The sequence below is a fragment of the Ctenopharyngodon idella genome, chromosome 15 (genome assembly GCF_019924925.1).
Source record: "Ctenopharyngodon idella isolate HZGC_01 chromosome 15, HZGC01, whole genome shotgun sequence".
Classification (NCBI taxonomy): Eukaryota; Metazoa; Chordata; class Actinopteri; order Cypriniformes; family Xenocyprididae; genus Ctenopharyngodon; species Ctenopharyngodon idella.
In genome coordinates this window covers 22,058,986-22,080,058 of record NC_067234.1, presented here as the reverse complement: position 1 = coordinate 22,080,058, position 21,073 = coordinate 22,058,986, and the positions used below count along the sequence as shown (strand labels likewise).

Here is a 21,073-nt window from a genome sequence, read left to right as displayed (position 1 = left end):
TGAGGGCCAACATTTTTTCTCCTTAATAAAAGGGGGCCAGATTACTAATCCACACTCGCACCTTTTACACCGTCTTACTCAATTTACTTTTTAATAAGGGAAATCAATGTACAATTAATGTAATTTTTTAAAAGATTTTATGAACTGTTAAACTTGTGGAATTTTGCTAATACAAATGGGAAACTTTGTTTTTAGTTGACAAGCAATATTACTCCAACAAGCAACTGTAAACATCTCCAGCCTTTAGCTTTACTGTTCCATTCCGTGCCGATCTGATCCGAGCCGGCCGGTACGGATATGGTTTCGTTTTCCACTGTGGGACTGATAACGGAGCTCTTCAGTCGTTGCCTTAGTAATGCAAGAGTTTACACACAATATGCAATGTAAATAGTGACCACGTTATGTTGGATGATCAGTTATTTCTTTTAATTGTATGATTAATTTGTGTTTACGTTGCTCAAATATGTTTAGCAAGCTACGGAGAAACCGGCAGCCAGGCAACAGACAAGTGACCGATCCTGAGTGACAACGTCACATCACTACTCGCATTCTAGCAGAACGGTTCAGCACGGTTGGTAATTCCGGGCGGAGAACGGTTTGTAGGCTAATCGTGCCGTACCTGGCTCAGTTGGAAATACAACTGGAACCGTTCATTACCATTCATCCGTTCGGCCCGACGGTGGAAAGCGGATTTTGTGAGTAGTGCAGTGGTGTAATGGCAATGGGCTATATGCACGGTTACTTCCTGGTTGTCGTTAAGCCAGCTCGGGCATTTCCGGTGAACAGTTAGCTGTTCATTCTGTAGTCACTATACATCAACACAAAACCATCAATGGTTGACTTTTTAATGTTGTATTCATATTTTAATGCACTTATCACATTTACCTAATTTGCCAATAAACCAGTTTTACTGATTACAATAAAGACGAAGCTATTGGGACCGTTTAAAAACGCTGTGTCTGTAATTAGACACGCACACGCATTTTTCCCCCAGCACTTCAAATGTTATTTTTAATGTGATGACCACAAACATTATTTGTTCATCCTTCTGAGATTGTCCCCATCGTAAAACCGAATGATTCAAAATGCAGGAAATTCATCATTTGATAGAAAATACTTTTTTAAAAATAAAAAAGACAATAATTACCACTTTAACCAGCAGGTGGCGGCAAAGTAGCATTTATTTGCGCATATATCAGCCATTTCCTCTAATCGTTTTTCACTTCGTTTTTGACTAAATATTAAACATTATAAAACAACTAGGTTTAAAAATACATTTTATCAAGGTGAAGTATGAAATACTCAAAATCTTAAGAAAAACAATAACTTTTCTTGTGATTCATGACAGAAAGCGAGCACCGCGCTTTCCCTTTGTAATTACAACAGTCAGTCAGTGCAGCGCTTGATCAATGATTTCAGCACACTGAAAACACACATTTTATTCAATTAATCCACCTAAAGTGCACAATAAATATTTAATTTTAGCTTTTTTTCCACATAAAAGTGTGAAAACTGATGGTCGAATTGAATTTAGCCGAGGAAAAACAATGAGGTACGTCTTTATTTATTTATTTTTTGTGGCGTCTTACGTTTGAATAACTAAATTAATGCTATGCCTGACTATTTAAGCGACTATATTCTGATTATAAACTAAGTATTACACTACTGATGCTCAACACACCAGCAAATGACATATCACCGGAAGTTTTTGAGCTGGCTTATATTAATGCGAAGTTCTAAAGAACGCTCCGTGCATATAGCCATTTTTACAATAAAATCTTTCATTACAGATTTGGTTTCCAAACAAATCAAACATATGGGTGACCCTTCAACTTGGTAAAAAGATAATCCCTTAACCATCCTGTTTGGACACAATATTGTCTGTTTTTGATCTGTTTAGCCAACGAAAATGGTTTCAAACAAAGCCGGGGCCGAACTGTTGTGCATCTCAGAGCAACAGTGCAATGTTTTGTACTTGATATGAATCTGTGTTTTTAAACAAATAATTTGAGTCAATGATTCAATTACCAATTCATAAAGACAGTCATTTGCTTCGTTTCTAAATGAATCAACCGTTTTGAACGAATCATTTGAATGAATGATTCAATGAATCACTCATTAGGACAGGATTGGGCTGCCACTTACTGGTAGTTATATACAGGCCTAAACCAGCTCGCACAAAAACAGTCAGCAAGATATCGCCTTATCCTTCTCGAAAAAATATATTATTTGTCAATATCAAATACTCCTAATTCGGGCTTGTATTTGTTTGTTTGGTTATTACCATTAGAAAAAAAGTATAGGCTAAGAAATATATGCAGGAACGTTTTAGTAATCAGTAATAGGCCTGTATATAAAATTTCATTTTATATATATATATATATATATAATATATTACTATTTATCTATTTATCGATTTATTTATTTATTTATTAAAGAGATTATATTTTGTCTGGTAAACTTTATCATTACCATATACATAAAACGTATAAAGATGTGAATTAATGTAGTGATTAAATATTATCTTTCAATAGCAAAACATATCCAAGTTGTCATCTCAGTATTGTGGTCATTCTGACACAATAACAATGCGTTCTAATAGGACTTTTATTTTGAAGAGTAGCATCGCAGGCGGGATTTGGGAAGGGAAATGGGTGTAATCGCAAATCTATTTTGCATCTAATGAATATAAGTTTTTACTAGTAAGAATATGATTGTAGAGCTCTGTAACAGGAATTGTTACTAGTAAGAATTGCATTAAAGAGCTCTCTAATTGTAATTCTTACTAGTAAAAATGCAATTACGACGAGTAACGCTGGGAACAATTTAAGCTAAAATGGCTTGCCATACTAAAATAACAGTCGCCTTAACTCTGGGAGGTCAGCCAGAATATTTTAAATTTATGTGTAAAAGGGTTCATTTAATTTTTTCAAAATTTAATCTAATTTCTTCCCAATGTCCATTTTCAAATAATGTCGTTGGGTGACAGAGTTGTAGTCAGCTCGTGTAGTGTGTAACCTCCTGTTGCGGATCATTTACGTGGTGTCACGTAGTGTGAACACCACAACGACTTCAAGACTCCACAGCAAATCATGAAGTCTGAACAGCACAGCGATCTGCTGACATTTAAAGTCCCGTAGTGTAAACTTGGCTTAAGACGGCCTGCAAAAACTAAATGTGAAGAAATCAAAAGGTTGAATGATGAACTGAAACAGAAAACAGAAAATACTCTAACGTGTTTAATTTCTGTAGATATACAGAAAAATATCAAAGTGCATTTAACGCGTAAAAACTAGTAGTAAAAAAAAAGTAGTGTGTATGAGTGTTTAAGGTCCGTGTAACACTTTGCAGTTCTTAGTTTTTTACTAAAAACGTCTGTGAACAAGTATATAAAGCTTGCAAATGGATGGATTTAAAATACTGTCTGTGGCTGATTTTTGTCTGCTCAGTGCTCATCACAACAGTATTTCCGTTCATTATAGGTCATGGAAATTCAGCTTTTTAGTCAGTGAAAGGTGAAAGTCAGGGAAAAGTCAGGGAATTTTACGCTTGGCTTAGAGTGGGAACCCTGGTTTCTCTAAACAACACTTTCAATAAATAAACCTCAATTGAAAATTAATTATTTTAAGTGAAAGGGTGCGTGATTCAGGCAATTTATATTCTGCCCACACCAATACTTTGTGTTTTAGTTGTCTGCCTTTTAGGTTTGATCCAGAAAGCAGACATTGTGCTGTTTGTCTTAACCCTTTGACGCGTACGATCACACCGGTGTGATTAGAACGTTCAGCGCCTCACGTGATCAACCGCAAAATTCAAATGTGCTTGCGCGCTTTGACTGGCGCTAAACCAGAGACGGACGCGCGCATCGCTTTCATATATCACATATATGCAGTGTTTTCAACCAAATAATGTTATTTTGGGTTTCAGACATTTAAATACACATGAGTACTAACAAAACAATATATTTAGAGTTTGTATAATACACAACGATGTCTATAGAAGCGGAAATAATAACCCTTTCCATTATAATTAGACGACACGTTTTATTCATAACAGATACACATTGTGAAAGTAACTTTAACCACTTACTTACTTTCATGTATTTCGGGAGAAGTGGATGATGAATTCACGTGTTGTAAATCCAACAGATCCGATTCTCTGTTCGCAAACTAACATGGCAGCGCCCATCGCTCATATGGCTCAACTAACGCGATCGTTATAAAGGTGTTTAAACAGCAAAACACATCCACTTGCAAATATTTGACAATCGGAATATCAGATAATTATGATTTTATGCTATAGCTAACAAATTTGAATATTTTGAATAAAAAAGGAAAAATTAAATAAAAGCAGATCATCAGTCATACAGCGCTGTGGTGCATTACTTGACAAGCAATGACGCGTCACCATGGAAACAATAAAGTGATACGTTATAAATAACGGTCGCCTTAAAAAAACTCACGCTGGGGGTGTAACAATGTGATTGTTATTTGACTCGTGTTGAAGCACGGACCCTTTTGTATGTTGCACTTAAGATGTGAATTCAGTTCAGTAAACACAGAGTCATGGACACAGCAGTGGTCTGAGTTATTTATTCACTTTAGCGAAAGAATAAAAGTGAAACAGGGGGGTCAGCCAGAATATTTTAACCTTCAATTTCCAGTTAATATTCAGTCACAAGAATTTGAGGAAACGTCTGAATCCAATTGAATCCGCGGGGCAGCCCCGCGAGCCGAAAGTTCCAGGGGGATACGTCACACTATTGTAAATCTTTCCGTTGGGAGCCAATGGATGTCACACAGGAAGCAACGTGCAAACTTTGCGCAAGAGTTATGCCGGTGAAAGCTTAACCTCGGTCAGTATTCAAAGTGAAAGTAAAAACGGAGCTGTCTGTACGCTGCATTAACGGAGCATATTCTGTCAGAGACGAATTTCAACATAATATGCTGATAACGGTAGCCTATATAACTGTCTTAATTTATTCCATTATTTCTCTTGTGGCCCGTACATATAGTGAAACAAATGAGAAGAATAGTATTTCGTGTTAAACAAGTTGTTTTTTTAAAGTCGACGCTTGAAGTAAAGCTGCTTTTTTTTAATTATTTTTTTATATTGATGACTGCAGTGTTAGGAAATATTATAGACTGTTAATAATTTTAATTATAGGCCTATACCCAGCCAGCACAGCTATGTGGGGCCCAGATGGGTGTCACCTGGGCTGTCTAACTGGAGCCCAGCCGGTTTTGTCCACAGTTTCCATTCAGGCCCCACATGGGTTAGCCCAGATGAAATGAACACTGCTCAGTGTGCACACTACAGGCTGTTAAATGTAACACAGAAACATGCTGGAGTTAACGAGATAATTAGGTGATAACAAGCAGAATCACCGAAGGACAGAGGAACAACAACAACTACAACTTCAGCCACAGAATTAGATGAAATCAACTGAAGATAAAAGACATTAAATCTCTCAAGATCTGATTAAACAACTCCACAAACAGCATTACCAGCTTCATTTATTACTAACCAGATTGACTTTATTTCTGTCAGACGCCTACAGAAATTGTTATTGAGAATTACCAGAGCTTTAGATGTTGATGATTTGTTCAAAATAATAGTTTGGTTTGATGTCACCATTATCGAGGTCAACTTGCTTTAGTTGTGCAGTTTTACTCTTGGCATTTTTAATGTTTTTTTTGGCTGCTTATAGCTGTTTGTTATGGCAAGAGACAATGTGATAAGACTATACTCATCATGTAGTGGCTTAATTCACTGATTTAGTGATTGAGCTTTACATGAACAACATGTTATTAACTTTGTGATGGATTTCTTTTAAAATCGGAGAGGAGGACAGCAGAAGCTTGATGTTATCAAAAGCTTTTTGACAACTTGAGGACCAAACAAACTTAAAAGAACCTTTCAGCTAATTAGTTAGTGGACACACAACAGATGAAAAATTTGGGCAAAAAGCCCAATAATACCCAACAAATACATTAATTCTTTTCTTGTGGAAGGCACAGAGAATTTTTCAATAGCACACACTTTTTTTTTCGCAACAGGCAGACGCTACCTTGGCCGGCTCTCGAGACAGTTTTAATCAGAAAAACACATTGTTTACTAAACACTATCAATCTCCTGCATGACTTACTTACACACAGACATCAAGAATCAGCATAATAATCTCAACAATGGTGGCATGCTTCATGCCGCAATGCATTCTGGGAGCCATGGATGAGTTTCGTATGATGCACCCAGAATGCATTGCGGCATGAAGCACCATTGTTGAGATTCATACGCTGATTCTTGATGTCTGTGTGTGAGGAAGATTTGCAATGCTTGGTTACATAAACCACTTAGACTAGTCTTAAAAGTTAAGCCGCTAATGTTTTTTTTGAAAAGTGGTCCTAATTTTTTTTTAAAAGTCTGTTACATAAAATGGTAGATTGGTGTAGTTTCAGTTGGAAAAATAGTGTTGATTACCCCTTGGTTAACTGCAAGTTGGTAAAAATAGTTCTTAAGACAGTCTTAATATAAGTTTATGCAACTGCCCAGGTGTTTTAAAGTGGCTAGTGAACAATGCATTTTTCAGATTTTCTGATTTATTACTTTGATCTGATTTTAAACTGTTTTGTTGTTATTCTAGAAGAGATCCAGCACAAAGTCAACAATGTTTTGTTCATGTAAAGCTCAGTCATTAGGTCAGAGAAATAAGCCACTACATAATGACAACTGTGTTCTTATCATCCAACAGTTGACAGCACACTGTCTCCTGTTTTTCTTGCCATAACAAAAAGACAGCAGCCAGAAAAACACTAAAACAGTCAAACTGCTTAACTAAAGCAAGCACTGACCTCAATAATGGTGACATCAAACCAAACTTATTTTGAACAAATCATTAACATCTAAAGCTCTGGTAATTCTCAATAACAACTTTTGTAGATGTATGTCAGAAATAAAGTTAATCCGGTTAGTAATAAATGAAGCTGGTAATGCTGTTTGTGGAGTTGTTTGATCAGATCTTGAGAGATTTAATGTCTTGTATCTTCAGTTGATTTCATCTAAGGCTGTGGCTGAAGTTGTAGTTCTTGTTGTTTCTCTGTCCTTCGGTGATTCTGCTCGTTATCACCTAATTATCTCATTAACTCCAGCATGTTTCTGTGTTACATTTAACAGCCTGTAGTGTGCACACTGAGCAGTGTTCATTTCATCTATGCTAACCCATGTGGGGCCTGAAAGGAAACAAAACCGGCTGGGCCCCAGTTAGACAGCCCAGGTGACACCCATCTGGGCCCCACATAGCTGTGCTGGCTGGTAAATTCATTGTATATTAGACCTAAAAAGTGTTTAAAACATTTTCAAAGATGAGCTAGCCTAATCTTTTATTATCCTCACAACACGTCAGATATGCCGTGATGGGCTATGAAATTATTGCGGGAGAAAATTTATTATAATATTAATTTAATAATAAAAGTAGCCTAACCTAATAGTAATAATAATAGACTAGAAGAATGTAACAGGCCTACATTAAGTGGAAATGCCAAATCCTCTTAATGTTGCCAATATTTGATGCTTTTGACAATATCTCTGGCTATTGTCGATACATGATCTTCGTCTGCTGACGCAACCCGGGTTATCGCGGGGGCCCCCCCGCAGTGCGTGCCCTGCGTGCCCGTCCGCTACACCACTGCTCAGACAGCTCCCTCGAATGACTCAGACAGCTCCCTCCAATAACCTGAAACGTATGTTTCCAGCCTCGAATCATGTATTTAATCTTTTCCAGCAGAATTTAAGACATTATCTCCAACCCCTGTTTTTATATCATCAAATTACTAACTAAAACCAAACTTATTTAAAGAACACTTGAATTAACACCAGTGTGATAAAAACTGCCTAAAATGACACCGTCTTTGGAAAAAAAATGTTTAAAGTGTAATTTGATTGTTTAGTTTGTGTTACGCTCCATTACATTTCATGGAGAAGGCAGGGTTTATGATCTATACTGCTTCCAGCCACCTGGGGGCGATCGAGGTGCTTTGGCTTCACTTTTCAGGACTTGTGTGGCACGCTTGCTCTTGATCGGGCTGCCTCTGACATGATACCCGCGATAGCCAATGAGAATGAGCAAGCTTCACTTACCGGATATTGCATGCTTTTTTTGTTGAAACTTGGCAGCCACAAACATACCACGAAAGTGGAGTATTGAAAAATAAGATCACCCATATTATTTTTTTCTTTTTCCTATTTTGTTTTTCACTGTAAAGCAGAACGTGTGGCAGAAGAGCCTGCTGACAGTGTTGATTGTTCTCTATTTGTTTTTCTTCTCAAGTCACATTAGATCTCACGTCACTGAGAAACTGTTCCTTTTTTCAACAGGTACACTATATTGCCAAAAGTATTGGAACGCCCCTCCAAATCATTGAATTCAGGTGTTCCAATCACTTCCATGGCCACAGGTGTATAAAATCAAGCACCTAGGCATGCAGACAGCTTCTACAAACATTTGTGAAAGAATGGGTCGCTCTCAGGAGCTCAGTTACGCTCAGCGTGGTACCGTGATAGGTTGCCACCTGTGCAACAAGTCCATTCCTGAAATTTCCTCTCTACTAAATATTCCATGGTCAACTGTTAGTGGTATCATAACAAAGTGGAAGTAATTGGGAACAACGGCAACTCAGCCATGAAGTGGTAGGCCACGTAAAATCACAGAGCGGGGTCAGCGCATGCTGAGGCACACAGTGCGCAGAAGTTGCCAACTTTCTGCAGTCAATAGCTACAGACCTCCAAACTTTGTGTGGCCTTCAGATTAGCTCAAGAACAGTGCGTAGAGAGCTTCATGGAATGGGTTTCCATGGCTGAGCAGCTGCATCCAAGCCTTACATCACCAAGTGCAATGCAAAGCGTCAGATGCAGTGGTGTAAAGCACGCCACCACTGGACTCTAGAGCAGTGGAGACGTGTTCTCTTTGTGGGGACCAGTTGGGGGATGGCCCCTTCCTGTTCCAACATGACTGTGCACCAGTGCACAAAGCAAGGTCCACAAAGACATGGATGAGCGAGTTTGGTGTGGAGGAACTTGACTGGCCTGCACAGAGTCCTGACCTCAACCCGATAGAACACCTTTGGGATGAATTAGAGCGGAGACTGCGAGCCAGGCCTTCTCGCCAGTATCACTGCCTGACCTCACAAATGCGCTTCTAGAAGAATGGTCAAAAATTCCCATAAACACACTCCTAAACCTTGTGGAAAGCCTTCTCAGAAAAATTGAAGCTGTTATAGCTGCAAAGGGTGGGCCAACATCATATTAAACCCTACGGATTAAGAATGGGATGTCATCAAAGTTCATGTGCACGTAAAGGCAAGTGTCCCAAAACTTTTGGCAATATAATGTATGTGGTTTCGCAGTCTGGTTGAATAATTTTTTGTGTGCGTTCAGAAGATGATAATGCAAAAAAATTGGTTGAGGGGTGTGCCTGAAGCCTAAATCCATATTCGGAAAGGTGCGGGGGAAAAAAATGCAGTCTACGGTGCCTCGAAAAGGACATGGTAAGTCGTTTGCTAGCAAGAGCCTTTTACTTTGTAGGACAACAGATTTCACTTACCACGTAAAGAGAGTAAAGAGAGATGGCTGATAGGACAATGGTGAATGGTTTGCAGTTCCTGAGCGTCACTAACAAATATCTAATCTTGTGTAATGTGAAATAAGTACTGACGCTCCCTAGTATACACACAGCATGTGTGAATAATTACCCAACTATATAATTGCGAGAGAACGCATATATATAGAAAGAAATATATTTTTTCCTCCCATGTCATGCGTATTCCCTTTAGGGGCTCCGTAGTACACGTCATTTCCTTTCCAAATATGGTATTCAGCTTCGGGCACATCTTAAAATCAGTTAAGATTTGAAAATCATCCAGTGTGTCCTAGGCTTAGCATGCCAAATATCTCACGAGCGTTGGAGATGCATCGTTGATTCTCTCAGATCGCGTCTTTGATAATTCACAATGTGTGATCGTCACTCGTGTGAACGAGCACCGATTTAGCTCCGATTTCGGGCATTTGTCAGCGATTTCGCAAAATCTGTCGGTGAGTGAAAATCGGGCCTAAATTCATGCAGTGTGAACTCGCCATAAGGCAAACCAAGAAAAGAATAACATTTTTTTAATACAAACTGTATACCCTATACACTTATTTATATTTATTTGACAATACCCTACCTCTTCTTCTTCCATATATATCACGACAACTCTCTAAAGAGTGTTAGAATGGTAATGGATATGACAATATTAATATATTTGGTCTTGGCTGAATAGATCTGCTACGCTGCTCTGCTGTATTGCTGCTGCTGTAGATTATTGCTGCTGCTGCTGACTTGCTACTGCCAATACATACGCTGATACGCTGCTGTGCGTATGTAAGACATACTGCTGCTGCACAAATAGCATATATAAAATTACCCATAGCGGGTCTATACAAATCAACTTTTTACAACTAATACTGTGATATTCTTTCTGGTCTGTCTACGAAACATCAACATGAAAAGTGAGTCTTGTTTTTCTGTTACCTATACAACTGTTAGTCTTTAATCATGTATATCTATTTCCACTTAAAGTTACACACTACAAGTCGAGGATATCATAGTCATAGATACACTGTATTCTTTGATTGTGTCTCTAAACAACACTTTCAATAAATAAACCACAGTTGAAAAGTAATTATTTTAAGTGAAAGGGTTGGTGATTCAGGCAATTTATATTCTGCCTACATCAATACTTTGTGTTTTAGTTGTCTGCCTTTTAGGTTTGATCCAGAAAGCAGACATTGTGCTGTTTGTATTAATAATTTGTTCTTTTTTAAGAAAAGTTTTTCCCCTTATCACTAGAATACCAAAACATTGATTCAATTTCCAGTGAAGAATAAATCACAAGAATTTGAGGAAACTGAACTTTGGGCATGTTTAAAGAACGTTTCCTCCAAGCGCAGCTCTACCAGAAAGATAACGAAACAATGATATTTATTAACAAACAGAAATATTATAAGACAAAGTTCTTTGGCATAGGCCCCGTCCGTAGCTCATATCCTGAGGGTTGCGGGCTTTGCGTTTCCTGCCTGAAGATGAATGCAGGGGCATAGCCAACCATCCTGGTGGTGGTGGGGAGGATGGAGGTGGAGGTTGGCGTCAGCATCTGCGAACTTAGACGTGTAAGTGCCAATCTTTTATATTCCAAGTGTTAGATAATGATTGGTTAGATCTGAACTAATAAGTGACGTTACATTTGAGTCTTCCCGGCAGAATTTACGCTAGAGCTTCATTTCCCTCCAGTGACCTGAAACTTACGTTTCCAGCCTCGAATCATGTATTTAATCTTTTCCAGCAGAATGTAAGACATAACCTCTTTTATCCAGCTGCTATGTGTTGGAGGGTCTGCCTTTTTCCACTGAAATAATATTTGACGATTTCACACATACATGAAATCAGATATAGTAAATTATGCTTATTTGGCGTGCTGTCCAGGGGAGGGCTCCAGACTCGGAATTTATCTGCAGGGACTGTCTGTATTTGTACAAGGAAGCAGTGCTTTATTTACTTGTGCAATAATCTAATCAATAATGAATATCCAGACGACATAACTGTGCTTGTGATGGAGCGCTCTTGGAGTATTTGTTATCTTAACTGATAGAAACGGAGAGTAAATTGAGGACTTCAAAGATATCTTATCCCGAGGCCCCCTCCAATGGACAACATTAGTATTACAGCCTTCAGACAATTTAAGTCTATGAGATTTTAGAGTTTTGATCATTATTTAGCTAGCCTATAGGAAAATATTGAAAAGATATAGCTGATCTGAGGCTGGTGCTTTAAGCTCTAGGAGGAGCAGCAGTCAAAAACATTGTCTCAGAAGGAATAATAATAATAATGGCAAGTTAAAATAGTATAATACTATGCTGGCTTCTTAAGCCAGCAAAAGCAATAGTTTAATTCGCGTTGTCTATGGGGCAGCGCTGAGAAAATTATTTCAGTGTAGCGACTGAAAGTAATCCAAAATTCAGCCAGGGACAGAACTCGAGAAGGATTTCAAGCTGAGTTCTTAAGGATCTCACGAGCGTTGGAGATGCATCGTCGATTCTCTCAGATCGCGTCTTTGATAATTCACACAGTGTTATTCTCACTCGTGTGAACGAGCATCTGATTTTGGGCATTTGTCTGTGATTTCGCAAAATCTGTTGACGAGTGAAATTCGGGCCTAAAATCGTGCAGTGTGATCTCAGCATAAGGCAAACCAAGAAAAGGATTGTAAACTGACAAAAATAAAAGAAATAACATTTTTTAAAATATAAACTGTATACCCTCCAATAACTGTATACATCTAGAGTGAGAAAAAGGGCTCAGAAAATCACTCTAGATCCCTCACATCTAAAGGGGTGGATTCTGGAATCCACTGCCGCTTCAATACATGTCTTTTGAGTTATTAACATTTATCTTTCTAAATATTAAATTATTTGAATGACTTCTTCAACTTATGTTAAAGCATTTATTTTCCTTTTCAAACACTAGAAAATAATTTTTAAATATTGCCTGTACCTCTCACTGAGAGAAACTTATCAGTATGTTTTGAGAAACTTTCCTGTTTATAGTTGGAGCCTGGGCCAACTTCAGCCTTGAAGAAGCTGTGAATCATTTGTATCTGTGTATGCATGTGCACTAGTGTTCTGTGTGTAGGTCCTGTATTGGTATCAGTGGACAGCTGGCATTTGGCTGGAGACCTGAAGACGTCATGTCTTGACCCAACAGGACATCCAGTACCTAAATCCAGGGTCCCCTCGTCAGCATGCTGACGAATGGTGTTATGCTTCTGACTATCTGCTTCAAATTGCAGTGGTTGTGGTGGCTTCAGTCCTTCCATATTTGGCTTGAATTCTATACTTCTGACACCATGTTATAAACTAGACTGCACGCTAAGTATGTCAATAACAACTGAACTTTATTTGGCTCTGCTCTCCAGTGGAGTCTTAACTGTTAGCGCCCTCTTCAGATATTTGAGATTTGAGGTCAGTTTCATGGAGTTTCAAGGATAGTAGTTTAACGCACATACACACACACACACACACACATATATATATATATATATATATATATATATAACCTTATTATTATTATTATTATTAACCCAATAACATAAAATGCAAAAATGACCCAATAACATAGCAGATTTATATGCTCAGTTATGGTTTCCACTGCAGTAGGGAAAAAGAAGAAAGACTTCTCCTGCAGTGACAGACTGGTGATGACGTTAACTGCAGTTACTGTATTTATACAACCATATGTGCTAGCTTTACTCTGGTTTGGCCACAAGGGGGCATAGTAGTATTTTTCTTGCTCCGTTTTAGTATAACAAAAAATGAAAACTTTAAAATGTTATAGGCTTTTGTCTTCAGTTTTCCAGCATTTTTTGCATATTTGAACCCTTTACAGCAGTGACTGAATGATTTTGAGATCCGTCTTTTCACACTGAGGACAACTGAGGGACTCAAACACAACTTTTAAAAAAGGTTCAAACATTCACTGATGCTCCATAAAAAATCATGATGCATTAATAGATGGGGGGTGAAAACATTTGGAATTTGAAGATCAAGGTAAATTGTACTTAATTTGTCTTCCGGGAAACATGCAAGTATTTTCTGTTGCTTCCGAAGGGCAGTACTAAATGAAAAAAAAAATGATATTCAAGCAAAATAAGAAAAATTTGGACCTCTTCATCCTGTTCAAAAGTTTTCATCCCCCGACTCTTAATGCATTGTGTTTCCTTCTGGAGCATCAGTGAATGTTTGAACCTTTTTTAATAGTTGTGTTTGAGTCTCTCACTTGTCCTCCATGTGAAAAGATGGATCCCAAAATCATTCAGTCACTGTTGTAAAGGGTTCAAATATGCAAAAGATGGTGGAAAACTGAAGAATTTTTGGGACCTGGAGATGTTTTCTGAAGAACAGAGCTCAGTATAACTGTTCAGGACAAACAAGGGACTCATGAACAACCATCACAAAACAAACAAACAGACGTAGATCATCCAGGTAACCACACACAGTATTAAGAGTCAATGGTTCACAAACTTTTGAACTGGGTCATTTTAATAAATTCAGCTGTTTTTTTGTCTTATGGATTATATGTAAACATTTTTTATGTAAAATATCTTACTCAGGACAGTACTAAATAAAAAATAACATGCATTTTGTATGATCTCTCTTATTTTGTTAAAATTTTGCACATTTTCACAGATTCTGCAAGTGGTTCACATACTTTTTCTTGCCACTGTATTTAATGTCTTTTATCTTCAGTTGATTTCATCTAAGGCTGTGGCTGAAGTTGTAGTTCTTGTTGTTCCTCTGTCCTTCAGTGATTCTGCTCATTATCACCTAATTATCTCAATAACTCCAACACTGATTCACTGTTACATTTAACAGCCTGTAGTGTTCACACTGAGTAGTGTTCATTTCATCTGGGCTAACCCATGTGGGGTCTCCATGGGTGTGCTGGTTGGGAGGCGTCTGGCCAGCGGGACCGTGACAGTTAAGGGGTTAAAGGAAGGTTAGAGCATGCAACACTAACCCTGACCCCCGTGTCTAGAAAAAGGTGCTTACCTCTATTTTCAAAGCAGATGCTTATTTATCTTTGTCTTTTCAACTAAAATGGCACCATCAATGATTTTCTCCACAGATATGTAGATGTCAGTCAAAACACTGGAGACCCTGCAGGTGTTTCAACTTCACTGTGAGTCTGGAACAAGCAAAGCATAACCACCGAGTATATGTCTTTACTGTAGTTTTTTTTTTTTTTTTTTACTTCATGCAGTACGTACATAAAAGTGGAATACTTCAGTATTTTTTATAAATGATTTATCCTTGCACATCATCATTATTTTTTAATTAATGTGAAAATTCACTTCTCTGATGATGTATTTACTGGCACAAGGGCAGGACAACCTGTCACTCACATGAGATCAACCAATAGCAAACCACAACCATTCCTTCAGTTCTCCATGGACAAAATCAAGTGACCTGGACTAAAACTGTGAAATTGTGATGAGAAGCATTGAAAAAATTATTCAAAAGTATACATAACCATTAAAATGTAGACAAAAAAGTGCATTCTTACTATGGCTAAATTCAGATATCCATCAACTTATCCATCAACTGCTTACAAAAACGCACAGATATTCTAAGTTTTAAATCATTTAAAAAAAGTCAAGTCAAGTCACCTTTTTTTAATATACAGGTGCTGGTCATATAATTAGAATATCATCAAAAAGTTGATTTATTTCACTAATTCCATTCAAAAAGTTAAACTTGTATATTATATTCATTCATTACACACAGACTGATATATTTCAAATGTTTATTTCTTTTAATTTTGATGATTATAACTGACAACTAAGGAAAATCCCAAATTCAGTATCTCAGAAAATTAGAATATTGTGAAAAGGTTCAATATTGAAGACACCTGGTGCCACACTCTAATCAGCTAATTAACTCAAAACACCTGCAAAGGCCTTTAAATGGTCTCTCAGTCTAGTTCTGTAGGCTACACAATCATGGGGAAGACTGCTGACTTGACAGTTGTCCAAAAGACGACCATTGACACCTTGCACAAGGAGGGCAAGACACAAAAGGTCATTGCAAAAGAGGCTGGCTGTTCACAGAGCTCTGTGTCCAAGCACATTAATAGAGAGGCAAAGGAAAGGAAAAGATGTGGTAGAAAAAAGTGTACAAGCAATAGGGATAACCGCACCCTGGAGAGGATTGTGAAACAAAACCCATTCAAAAATGTGGGGGAGATTCACAAAGAGTGGACTGCAGCTGGAGTCAGTGCTTCAAGAACCACTACGCACAGACGTATGCAAGACATGGGTTTCAGCTGTCGCATTCCTTGTGTCAAGCCACTCTTGAACAACAGACAGCGTCAGAAGCGTCTCGCCTGGGCTAAAGACAAAAAGGACTGGACTGCTGCTGAGTGGTCCAAAGTTATGTTCTCTGATGAAAGTAAATTTTGCGCTTAGGGAGAGGCACACAATCCACATTGCTTGAGGTCCAGTGTAAAGTTTCCACAGTCAGTGATGGTTTGGGGTGCCATGTCATCTGCTGGTGTTGGTCCACTGTGTTTTCTGAGGTCCAAGGTCAATGCAGCCGTATACCAGGAAGTTTTAGAGCACTTCATGCTTCCTGCGGCTGACCAACTTTATGGAGTTGCAGATTTCATTTTCCAACAGGACTTGGCACCTGCACACAGTGCCAAAGCTACCAGTACCTGGTTTAAGGACCATGGTATCCCTGTTCTTAATTGGCCAGCAAACTCGCCTGACCTTAACCCCACAGAAAATGGGGTATTGTGAAGAGGAAGATGCGATATGCCAGACCCAACAATGCAGAAGAGCTGAAGGCCACTATCAGAGCAACCTGGGCTCTTATAACACCTGAGCAGTGCCACAGACTGATCGACTCCATGCCACGCCGCATTGCTGCAGTAATTCAGGCAAAAGGAGCCCCAACTAAGTATTGAGTGCTGTACATGCTCATACTTTTCATGTTCATACTTTTCAGTTGGCCAAGATTTCTAAAAATCCTTTCTTTTATTGGTCTTAAGTAACATTCTAATTTTCTGAGATACTGAATTTGGGATTTTCCTTAGTTGTCAGTTATAATCATCAAAATTAAAAGAAATAAACATCAATATACATGAAATAAACATGAAATACAAGAAATAAACATGAAATATATCAGTCTGTGTGTAATGAATGAATATAATATACAAGTTTCACTTTTTGAATGGAATTAGTGATATAAATCAACTTTTTGATGATATTCTAATTATATGACCAGCACCTGTGTATATAGTGATTTTTACAATGCAGATTGTGTCAAAGCAGCTTTACAGTGATAGAGGGAACATAATTTTGGCTGTAAAGCAGCTCTTGAAGAAAATGGTGTCATTGTCCATCTTAAGTAAGTTGATTCATTCCATTGTAAAAATCATTAGTTTTTATTTTAGTTCATTTATCTATACAGCAGCTCAGGAGAAAACAGTGATGTCATCGTCCAGCTCACTTCAGTTCGCATACAATGGTGTCAATGCAGGCAGATCAAAAACATTGTTGAATATCAAGTTTCAAGTGGTTTTTCTTTATTTTTTTTTTATTTTAAAAGAAATAAAGTAGTTGGTGAAATGAGAAAGGTGAAATCTGCCTATTTTGAGCATCGATTGCAAAATCAGGATGAAATAGCTCATCTCTTTGGAAGTGCATTAATAAGCTTTCTAAATATGTGTAAAAAAACCATTGTTGGAGCTGAATATAAATAGAAGACAGCACTGATCGCACTGAAATTGCTAATGAATTTAATAGATATTTTATCCAGTCTGTGGAAAAATTTACTATATGTTTTGAACCTGTACAATTACCTCAATATACAATAAAAGACACACCCTCATCATTTTATATCTCTGAGGCTGATGAAGATAAGACACTCAAAATTATTAATCAATTGAATAATTGAAGGGCTAGTTCAGTTCAGTTATAGGCCTAAGTATTCAACAGAATTGGCAAGCTGCTATCTCACAGAATTCATTAAGGGAGCTTTAGATCCTAGTGGTATAGGCACAGTATTTTTAGACCTCAAAAATGCGTTTGATACATTGAATCATCAAATACTCCTGCATAAATGAAATCTGTTTAGTTTCTCTCAGCAGGAAATCAGTTGGTTTAGATCATATTTAGAATCTCTAGATATTTAGAATCTATAGATCAGTGTGTTAAAATTAACTATTCAAGATCAAGCGTCAATTTTAGGTCCACTGTTGTTTTCCTTATCTCATTGATTTACCAAGTTGTTGTTAGGAAACTAAATGTCAGTTACATGCAGATGATACAGTCATTTATGTATCAGCACAGACTCCACACTAAGCTGCAGATATATTAACAAATGAATGTCACATTATGTTCAGTTTAGTTTCAGTTTTCATGGACTTTCAGTTTGTTTGCGTTTGTCATGTGTCTTTGTTCTGATTCCTGCCACACGTTTGTCTCCTTGGTTACCATGATTATTAGTTCATTCAGTTCAGCTGTGTTCACCCCATTACCCCCAGTATTTGTCACTCTGTTTTACTTCTCAGTTGTCCGATCTCATTTTGATTATGTGTGTGCACCCTGCTGCCTGACTATGTTGAACCTGTTTGGATGATTCTATTAAATTGTGAGTTGGAAACTTATTCGTCTTCATCTTCATCTGCCTGTCTACGCACCCGTTACAATTAGCAATATTATTTACACATTTAAAATGTTTTTTAAATGTGTAAATAATATTGCTCCAGATATCAAATGTCAATTAATATCAAAACAGAGTAGTAAGGGGATCATTACAACAGGTACAACTAATCAGAATTGCACAGTACCAAAGAGAAAAACTAAATTTCCACAGAAAGTGTTGCAATAGAAAGGCCCTTATCAGTTTAACCCCCTCGCAGAGTTTCTTAATCTTTTTTGAGTAATTACGGCTGAACAGCATTAGATATGAGTTAGCATCAAGTTGAATGTAGTGCAATACTGCAATTCAAAAAAAGACACAAACATCTTCACTTTAAGAATTAGGTTAGAAAAAAAAAACATTAAATAAATTGCAAACTAAATACAAAATCAGCAGGTGCAATGCACAAATATTTCAATAATATTTAGCAAGTTTTCTACAACCTTTAAACTGTATGGTTTAAAAATGTATGAAAAAATAATAAGCAGCATCAACATTGATAATACGAATTCAAATCAGCATATTAGAATGATTTCTGAAGGATTGCTATCACAGGAATAAATTACATTTTAAAATATATAATAAAAATAGAAAACTGTTATTTTAAATTATAATAATATTTAACAATATTACAGTATTTTTGTATAAATGCAGCCTTGGTGAGAATAAGAGACTTCTTTCAAAAACATTTACATTAAAATAAAATATAGGCTATACATATTAATAAAAAAAATAAATGTATTCATAACATTTGAAACATATGGCATACAAACATAGCTGTCTGTGCTTTGAAGTATTATGGACATATGGGGTATTATTTTAAAATTGCTGCGTAGAAACCGCCCTACATTTGATCTTACGATCATTTCTCAAATGTGCTCACGTGTAATTCAGAGAATGAACGTACGCACATTAAACAAACAAACAAACAAACAACAAAAAAAAAAACTGCAGCCTCTCTTCCAGATGTGAAATCTAGAAATCACAAATGATCTTGAAATTGTGCACAGCTGAATGGTTTCATGGGCCTCATTTATCAACAGTGCGTAGAAAAGGTTCTATGTTTTGTCCTACGAATGAAATTTAGAATCTGCCTAAGTACAAAAAAATCTGTATTTATCAAACGTGCTCACGCGGTTCTTACGCACACCAGTAATAATCATTGTTGATAAATCCCACATGTTCTTAAGCACCATGCACATTCATGGTCATTTGCATTCAGAAACCCCTCCAATTGCGCAGCGCATAGTTTGCCAAATCTTCCAGCAAAGCGAGATCAGCCATGACACTATTGCTACATTTCAAATGACTTCCCAGCTGTCTTTTATAGCTTTTCACACCAATTATGCAAATGTCTAGCATGAACTATGAAATTTCTAATTGAGTACTTGCAATTAAAGGAGACAGGAAACACGGGGCGGCACTTTCTTTTTGTAGTATCACCATTCTACCACTAGATTCTCTGCGTAAGCATGCACAGAGTTGTGCTTATATTTACACACATTCCTAAGTACAATTTGGTAGAGCCCACACTTTGTGTAAAACTGTTACGCACTCATTACGCACACATCTGTGTGTACGCACTGTTAATAAATGAGGGCCCAGATCTCCGCTCTGTAAATGCAGCCTAATTAAAGTCATTAACATATAAAAGTGGAAAAAATAGTTCACATGTGTTCACTTTACATGAAGGTGCACTTTCACAGGTTATTAATGTTTATAACTCATGAATACATGGTTCACATATTTCCACTTTACATTAAGGTTCACTTTCACAGGTTATTAATGTTTATAACTCATTAATAAATGGTTCACATGCGTTCACTTTACATTAAGGTGCACTTTCAGAAGTTATTAATGTTTATAACTCATTAATAAATGGTTCACAGGTTTTCACTTTACATTAAGGTGCACTTTCACAGGTTATTAATGTTTATAACTCATGAAAAAATGGTTCACATGTGTTCACTTTACATTAAAGGTGCTCTATGTAAGTTTTTGACTGTACTAAAGCATAAAAATACCATAATATGTTAGCAGATATTTAAACATGCTCAGTTCACATATTCGTTTCTCTGAAAACCATTGCTACAGCCAGTTATTTTACTTTGAAATTTGCGTTCCGTTTCGGAATTTCTGTTTTTGTTTTGGTCTGTGCAAGACCGCACATTGCCAATTTACCCAATAGTATTTCGCCACCCCTGGTTGCCAGTTGGCAGAAAACACATGCAGCGAATTGCAGCCATGGAAGCCAGCGAGCAAACTGGGTCAGAGATCGCAGATTCTACCCGCCCTAAAAAGCCTCAGTATCCATCTAAAAATCTCTATGAATGGAAGCATATAAAAACGCGATATCAACTCATCATAAATAAATAAATCAACTAATTATCTTACAGTGTGTAGGCTAAGTCTCCTTGCCATCCAATGTCAATTGAGCTCGCTCCTGTTGCATGTCTTCAAACTGGCAACCCACGAGAGCGTCAAGTCTGAGGAGGAAGGGGTGGGGCAAACAATATTTTGAATGTGGACTGCAGTACCCATTTCAACCACTAGCTATCATTCTTACATAGAGCACCTTTAAGGTTCACTTTCGGGCAATGAATCAGTCCTCCAATTTGATCAAAGGACGAATTTCACGTTTTGTTAAGATGGCTCTGATAGCAGCATGCACTATACATTGACTGACCTCAACTATACATTGGAAATTAGAAGAACTGCCCAGTCATGCTGTATGGCTTAGAGAACTTTCGTCCTATGTGCCTGTGGAAAAAATAATGTATAA

At 37.3% G+C, this 21,073-nt stretch overlaps 2 long non-coding RNA genes across 2 annotated transcripts in view; one reads left to right on the top strand and one right to left on the bottom strand.

Moving 5' to 3' along the window:
• LOC127495029 (uncharacterized) overlaps positions 1 to 21,073 on the bottom strand; it is a 76,292-nt gene that overhangs the window by 34,440 nt on the left and 20,779 nt on the right. The window lies entirely within an intron of this gene.
• The window catches only part of LOC127495031 (uncharacterized), a 73,525-nt gene that overhangs the window by 35,410 nt on the left and 17,042 nt on the right, over positions 1 to 21,073 (top strand). The window lies entirely within an intron of this gene.